Raw genomic sequence first — 6,345 nt, 5'->3', positions numbered from 1 at the left:
TGCACTCACCAGAAAGACAGAGAGAGTCAGAAAGAAAGTGAGAAATCACCGCCCCCCTCCCCCAGGGGAGATGGCCACGCTGCAGTCCCTTCTCCTTTCTTCTCTTGAAACCTTGGGCATGCATGCACACGTGCCCAGCGTGAGTTTAAGCCATAGGGTCCGGGACTCGTACTGCAGTCTACTACTCGGGAGTCCAGTGACATAGCCATTACACTAATTGCTGGTCCCAAGTTCATTATTTTTAAAATTTTGTTTCTTCCATGAGCAGAGAGACACACAAAGAGAGAAGAAAAGAGAAGAGAGGTTAAGAGAAAGGGAGACAGCATTCCCACCTGGTTTTGGGCCTGTGCTCTACCCACAGCTTTCAGCCAGCCCCAGCTCATGGCAGAGATATGCCCAGAAAACCCAGGGCGGTCTCTGCACTTGAGCAGGAAACCTTTCTGTGTGGTAGAGCTTCACAGAGGGTCAGCTTTTACCTTGTCGCCACTGCCTAGCCCTGAGTTTACCCTACTTTGTTGACTGCGCTGTAGAAGTAACTGTTGAATCTTTCTCTTTCCCCCTTGTAGTCCCTCTTCATATTACATCCTGAAAATTATATTTAAATCATTTCCTTTCTTCTGTACAAAATCTTGAAACCTCTGCTACAATTTATAATACAATCGATACTAATTGACTCTGATTCATAATCTGGCAACAACTGATTTATGATTCCCGCCCTATCTACTCGTTCCTTTCTTATCACCTGTGAGAGTGCACTGTTCCCTCAGGAGCCACACTGCGCTCTTCCTCAGTCTTCCCTCTGTCTCGGCTCATTCCTTGACTCAGTACCGTTAGCTACTGGAACCCGTCCAGGCTTTGTCTTCCTGGACTCTAAACTTCTGCTTCAGCTCAAGCTTCTCTTTATTCGTGAAGTCTGTCATTGATCTTACTGATCTTACTGGTTAAGTAGTAGCTCTTTCCTGTGCTCACAGAAGCATCTGCTAACCATGACTTATGTTAACAATATTAAACTCTCAGTTTTTTCTAGAAAATATATGGTTAATCTACCCGTCATTTTGTGTTCTTTAAAAAGGCCTACTGCAAATAACCACCCTTCCTCACAGGACTTAGATAAGTATCACGCTTCCTGTTTTTCCCACATTCCAGGCCAGACACATGTACTTTACATTCTTCATTCTTTCCCTTAAAAATGACGAGCTGAACTGTTCACCCCACTGTTCAATAGAAATACAATGTTTGATATCTTGACCAAACGACCGATAGACATCTCTCTTTCCTTCAGATTCCCAAACTTTACCTCCCTCCTTCTGATCAAGAATATAAGTTCTCGCTTAAGGGACCTTTCCTAAAAACCTGCTGGCCTCAAGGAAAACATATTCCACCTTTCATCATAATAGAAAGTCCTGGGTCCAGAGGGTGGCATGGTGGTCGAGGTGTTGGACTCCAACATGGCTGAGTGCTGCCTGAGTCCTGGACTGACAACTTGCTTTCTCACTTTCCCTCTCTCTCTCTCCCTCTCTCTCTCATGAGCATGTGTTCCCTATGGCAAATTTAAAATAATAATAAATATAAGTAAATAATTCACGAAAAGAAAAAGATCCCTTTTTGTCTGGTCTTGAGTTGCTTGGAGCTCTTTTGCTTGGATTGTCCTCCCTATTACAATATCCCTTTCTGTTGTTACATTAATCCTTTTGAATAAAATCTCTCTTTATCTAAGTCAAAATTTGTTATTATTTGGTAATACAAACTCCAAACTTGTTTCTTGTTCGTTTATATTCTGTACTCTCTCTTCTTCTAGGTTTATAGTTATTTTTTAGAGCAATGAGGAAACCAAATTCGTATTTGTTCTTAGTGTGTCTTAATCTTTGTGTTTCTGTCTGTTCCCTTTGACTGTTTCCGTCAATTTCTGTTTCTCTCTTAGACTCTGAGTCTGATCTTATATCTCTGTTTATCCCATTTCCTATTTCCTTTATCACCTACCTGAATCATTGTGGCAAAACTCTTGTCTTCAGGTTGTTCCAGAGAGATCTGTGTGGAGAGCAGCTTCCTTTTCTGAGGTGGGTATGTTGCTGGCTCACAGTTCTAGCCCAGGTCTGGCTCCCTGTGTGAGTGAAAGAGGGGACTGACTTTTTCTTCAGAGCAAGAAGTCAAAAGCTGGTTTAACTTTGGGACCAGCAGTTGGCGTAATGGCTATGTCGCTGGACGCCCATGTAGTCGACCGCAGTTAGAGATTTGGACCAGGTGACTTAAACTCACACTGGGCGCGTGTGCATGCACACTTAAGATCCTGAGAGGAGAATGGAGAAGTGAGTGCAGAGTGGCCATCCCCCTGGAGGTGATTTCTTGCTTTCTCTCTCTCTGTCTTTCTGGCAAGTGCACGTGCCCTATAGCAAAAACCTTTCCAAAAAAAAAAGAGTGGTTAAAAAAGAAAAAAAAATAGAATTATATAAGAGGAACTATAACAACAACAACAACAACAACAACATTTTTTGAGAGTTTTTTTCTATAGAGCATGTGCATTTGCCAGAAAGACAGACAGAAAGCGAGACCCCCCCCCCCCCCCCCCCCCACGGGCGTGCCCACACACTCAGCTATTCCTTCTTGGGATCTTGGGCACACATGCACATGTGCCCTTCGTGAGTTTAAGCCACCAGATCCAGGATTTGAACCACAGTCGACTACATGGGAGTCCAGCGGCACAGCTATTACACCAACTGCTGGACCCCAAACCCCAACTTTTTAACTGTTTTTTACTTGACTTTATTCCTCTTTCTTATATGTTAAAGGTTAAATGGTATTTGTAGTTTCTATAACTAATGTTAAGCTGTAACTATTAAAACATATAATATAAATAATCTGTTTGCTTAGAAGAGGAATCTTAAATCACTTGCTCTAGACAACTGGTCATGAAAATAAACTGGACAAAACCCAGACAAGAAATCTTTTGTGATACAATGTTTGCTTAAGGGACACAATGTAGTAGGTTAAATTTGAAAAATTGTAATAATGTTGTCATTTAACTTATTTAACATAGAAATTACTCACAGGTGTTTAGATTGTTTTGTTAGGCAGTATGGCTTAAAGAAATATGTTGTAACTTCCCTTGATCTATCCATGTATGTCACGTCATACATGGAGTTAACTGATTCAATGCTGTCAATAAAACAGAAACAGGGTCATAAAAGTCATATAAATGGAGAAGTTGCACGGAACAGTTTTGGGAAAATCGAGGGTAAGATGGGTAAACGAGAAGAGTACCGATATATAACGGGCTGGAGCTTTCTGTTCTGGGAGTTGGTTATGAGCTCTCTAGCTCTCTGCCACTCCCCATGCTCCAACACAGCTAAATGAACTCCATTTCTCCCTCTTTGCCTTGTCTCTGGGTTATTCACAGAAATGGCTGCCAGATTTTAGCTGGCAACAGAATAAGTTCTTAGCTATGTAGTACAGACAGTATCTATAGTTAACAGTACACTGCAGTGGTGTGATGGGGCAGTAGGGCTGGTGTACAGGTGATAAAAGAATTGATTAGAGGCAGAAATGTGAGCATGAATAGAAGTTAAGTTTATTAGAGCTCAGAGTATGGCAGGGAGTGGCCGGGAGAGATCTGGAGAAAGTATCCAGTGTGAAACTAAAGCAAGTGCCTTAAGTTCATGCCTTTTGGTGGGGAGGGCCTCCTTCGCAGGGGAGGATGAGGACAAATTCAGCAGGCTCTGGTCTGGATGGGAGTGCTGGTCGTTTCTCAGGAGTACAGAGCATGTCTCAAGCATGGGTGATTGCTTACAGGAGGTGGTGCTGGAGGGGTTTGGAATGCTTCTTTCCCCACTTGTAAAAGCTCTTCTTTACCTTGGGCCCTTAACCTTGAGCAAATCTATGTCCTTAAGTAAGTTTCATCTTAGACCCTCTTTATTAACCCTTGCTTGCCCATTTTCTTGTGACCCTACACATACTCTATTGTCTATTCCAAACCGGTCAAGAGAGAGAATTTTGAACAGTTGTGGAAGGCTGTATATTAGATCTTACACATGAACAACTGTTTGTCCGTTTTGTTCCCTTACCCTAACGTGGCTGAATGCTTCTGTAAACCTGCTTGCTCTTCCCGTGAGAAAAAAGCTTGTGCTAGCCATATGGAAAACCATATCTGGGACGACATCCTGTACCTGCTGCTGTCTTTGCTAACTAGCCCGAAACCCTTTTGTTTAGCAATGGAACTGCTTGCATGGAAAACCCACTCCCCTCAGAAATAATTAACCTGCTTGATTCAGCTTCTGTAACTGCTTGCATAGAAACCCCTGGTAACTGACAGCCGATAAAAAGACTACTCCAACTTCAGTCAGGGCTACAGTTCTGACTCTTGGTGTCTCCCTACCTCCCCCCACCCCCACCGAGCCTCAGACTGTAGTCGCTGGTCAGCTAATAAAGACTCCCTTTAAACTTAACCTGGCTTTGGTGGTCGTTCAGTCGGTGGCACTCTACAACACAGTCCCAACACAAAGTGATGACAAATGAGATGATGGATGTGCTAATTAATATGATTTGAGCATTATTTATTGTAGTCATGTACTGAAAAATAAAAATGTATCCCCCAAATATGTTTAAAATTATGTGCCTTTTTTTTTTTAAATAAGGTAGTTTATTTATATTGTATTGTGATTCCTGGGTTTAAAAAATATTGAAATATAAGAAAGGTTGATCTGTGTGTGCATGTGTTTTTATAAATGTTAGCCAAGATTCCAATAGTTGCTAGCTGTGTTTACTTAAGTATTGTGTGTGTGGAGGACAGCCTAAGATTCCAGGGCCAGATGGGTGGTGGAACAAATTTGCTTGGTGGTGAGGGTGGGGTGAGCACATGGTAATGAACATGGCAGAAATCGGGGAAAGAACTGGGGAGGAGACAGACACAGTAGAGTTACTTCTTCAAGGAAAGTGCTCTACCTGTTTTTACTGTGCTCTTTCTCAAGTCATTTAGGAGTGAAGGGAGAAGCGTCTTCCCTGTGCTGATCACACTTGTTAGTTTCTGTTTCCTGTAAAAATCCTTTGAACTAGAATTGGCTCTGTCTGTTTTTCAACAAAAGTTAGTTTGAAAATTAGCAAAGGGTCTAAGTGATATTAGCTGGGTTGAAGATTTTCAGTGGTAAAGTGGGGTGAGCTAAGCGCTTAATGATGTGTAAAAATTTTACCAAAATGTACTATGTATTTATGGCAAGAAAAAGAGAATTCCATTGTTCTCTTTATTAGCACTTTTCAGTGATGCTATTTCTGACAGTTTACCCTCAAATCCAGATACCCTGAGAAGCATTCTGCTTGGATGGCTTTCTTTAGCAATAATATGTTGTGTTACAATATTGCTTGTAGATAGTACCACTTGCCCCATTGTGCTTCTATTTCAAGGTGTTTTCCTTGACGTATGTATTCTTCCACATGAATTTCATACTTATTCTGTTAAATCCCCCAGAATTCCTTCCCATATGCTCCTGCCACCCCCAATCCCAGAACATCTGCACAGGCCTATATAACATGTCTGTGCTGTGCTCCTGCGGTCCTTAGTCCGCAACTTTTTCCATGAAAACCTTAATTCAGTTCATTCAGAAAATATTGCCAAAAGAAATTTCAGTTGCAATTTCCCATGTATGAAAAATAGAGGTGATATATATATAACAATAACTTGCAGATATTAATTAATGATAAACTGCAGTTTCACAAAAGATTATAAATATTTTGCACACTAGTCAGTCTTTCAAAGTGCTCTTTTGAAGACATAAATTAACAGATACACACTATTGTGAACTATTCCAGACAATACAAAAATAGGTTTTGATTTGTTTTTCTCTTGTAAACAAAAGTTTGTCATTTATAATCTTTTTTCTTAATTTTAACACCTACCATCCACCATCTACTCTCTACCAACCCCTTTCCCCCTTAGTGTCACTAGTGTCCACACTGATTCTCTCCACCATCAATCACTCCTGGTCTCTCAACCTCTATCATAAAATATGGAGACTTAGTCGAATTCAGTGGGGATATATAATGTAAATATTTTAAAGTGTGATTCACTTTGTTCAGCATCAAATCTTCTATATTCATCCAGTTTGAGTTAAATGATAGGATTTCATTGTTTCTTATAGCTGTGTAATATTCCGTAGTACACACATGCCACAGGTTTTCAACCCAATCACCAGTTTTGAGACACTTAGGTTGGTGTAATAACATGAAAGTGCAGATGTCTTTCCAATTGTGCATTTTCTTATCATTTGGGTAGATACAAAGAAGTGAGATTGCTGGACCTTATAGAAATTCAATTTGTAGGTTTTAGAGAATCTCCAAATTGTTTTTCACAGAGGTTGA

Source organism: Tupaia chinensis, unplaced genomic scaffold, assembly GCF_000334495.1.
Source record: "Tupaia chinensis unplaced genomic scaffold, TupChi_1.0 Scaffold000230_1, whole genome shotgun sequence".
In the NCBI taxonomy this organism is placed as follows: domain Eukaryota; kingdom Metazoa; phylum Chordata; class Mammalia; order Scandentia; family Tupaiidae; genus Tupaia; species Tupaia belangeri.
This window is presented reverse-complemented; position numbering follows the sequence as displayed.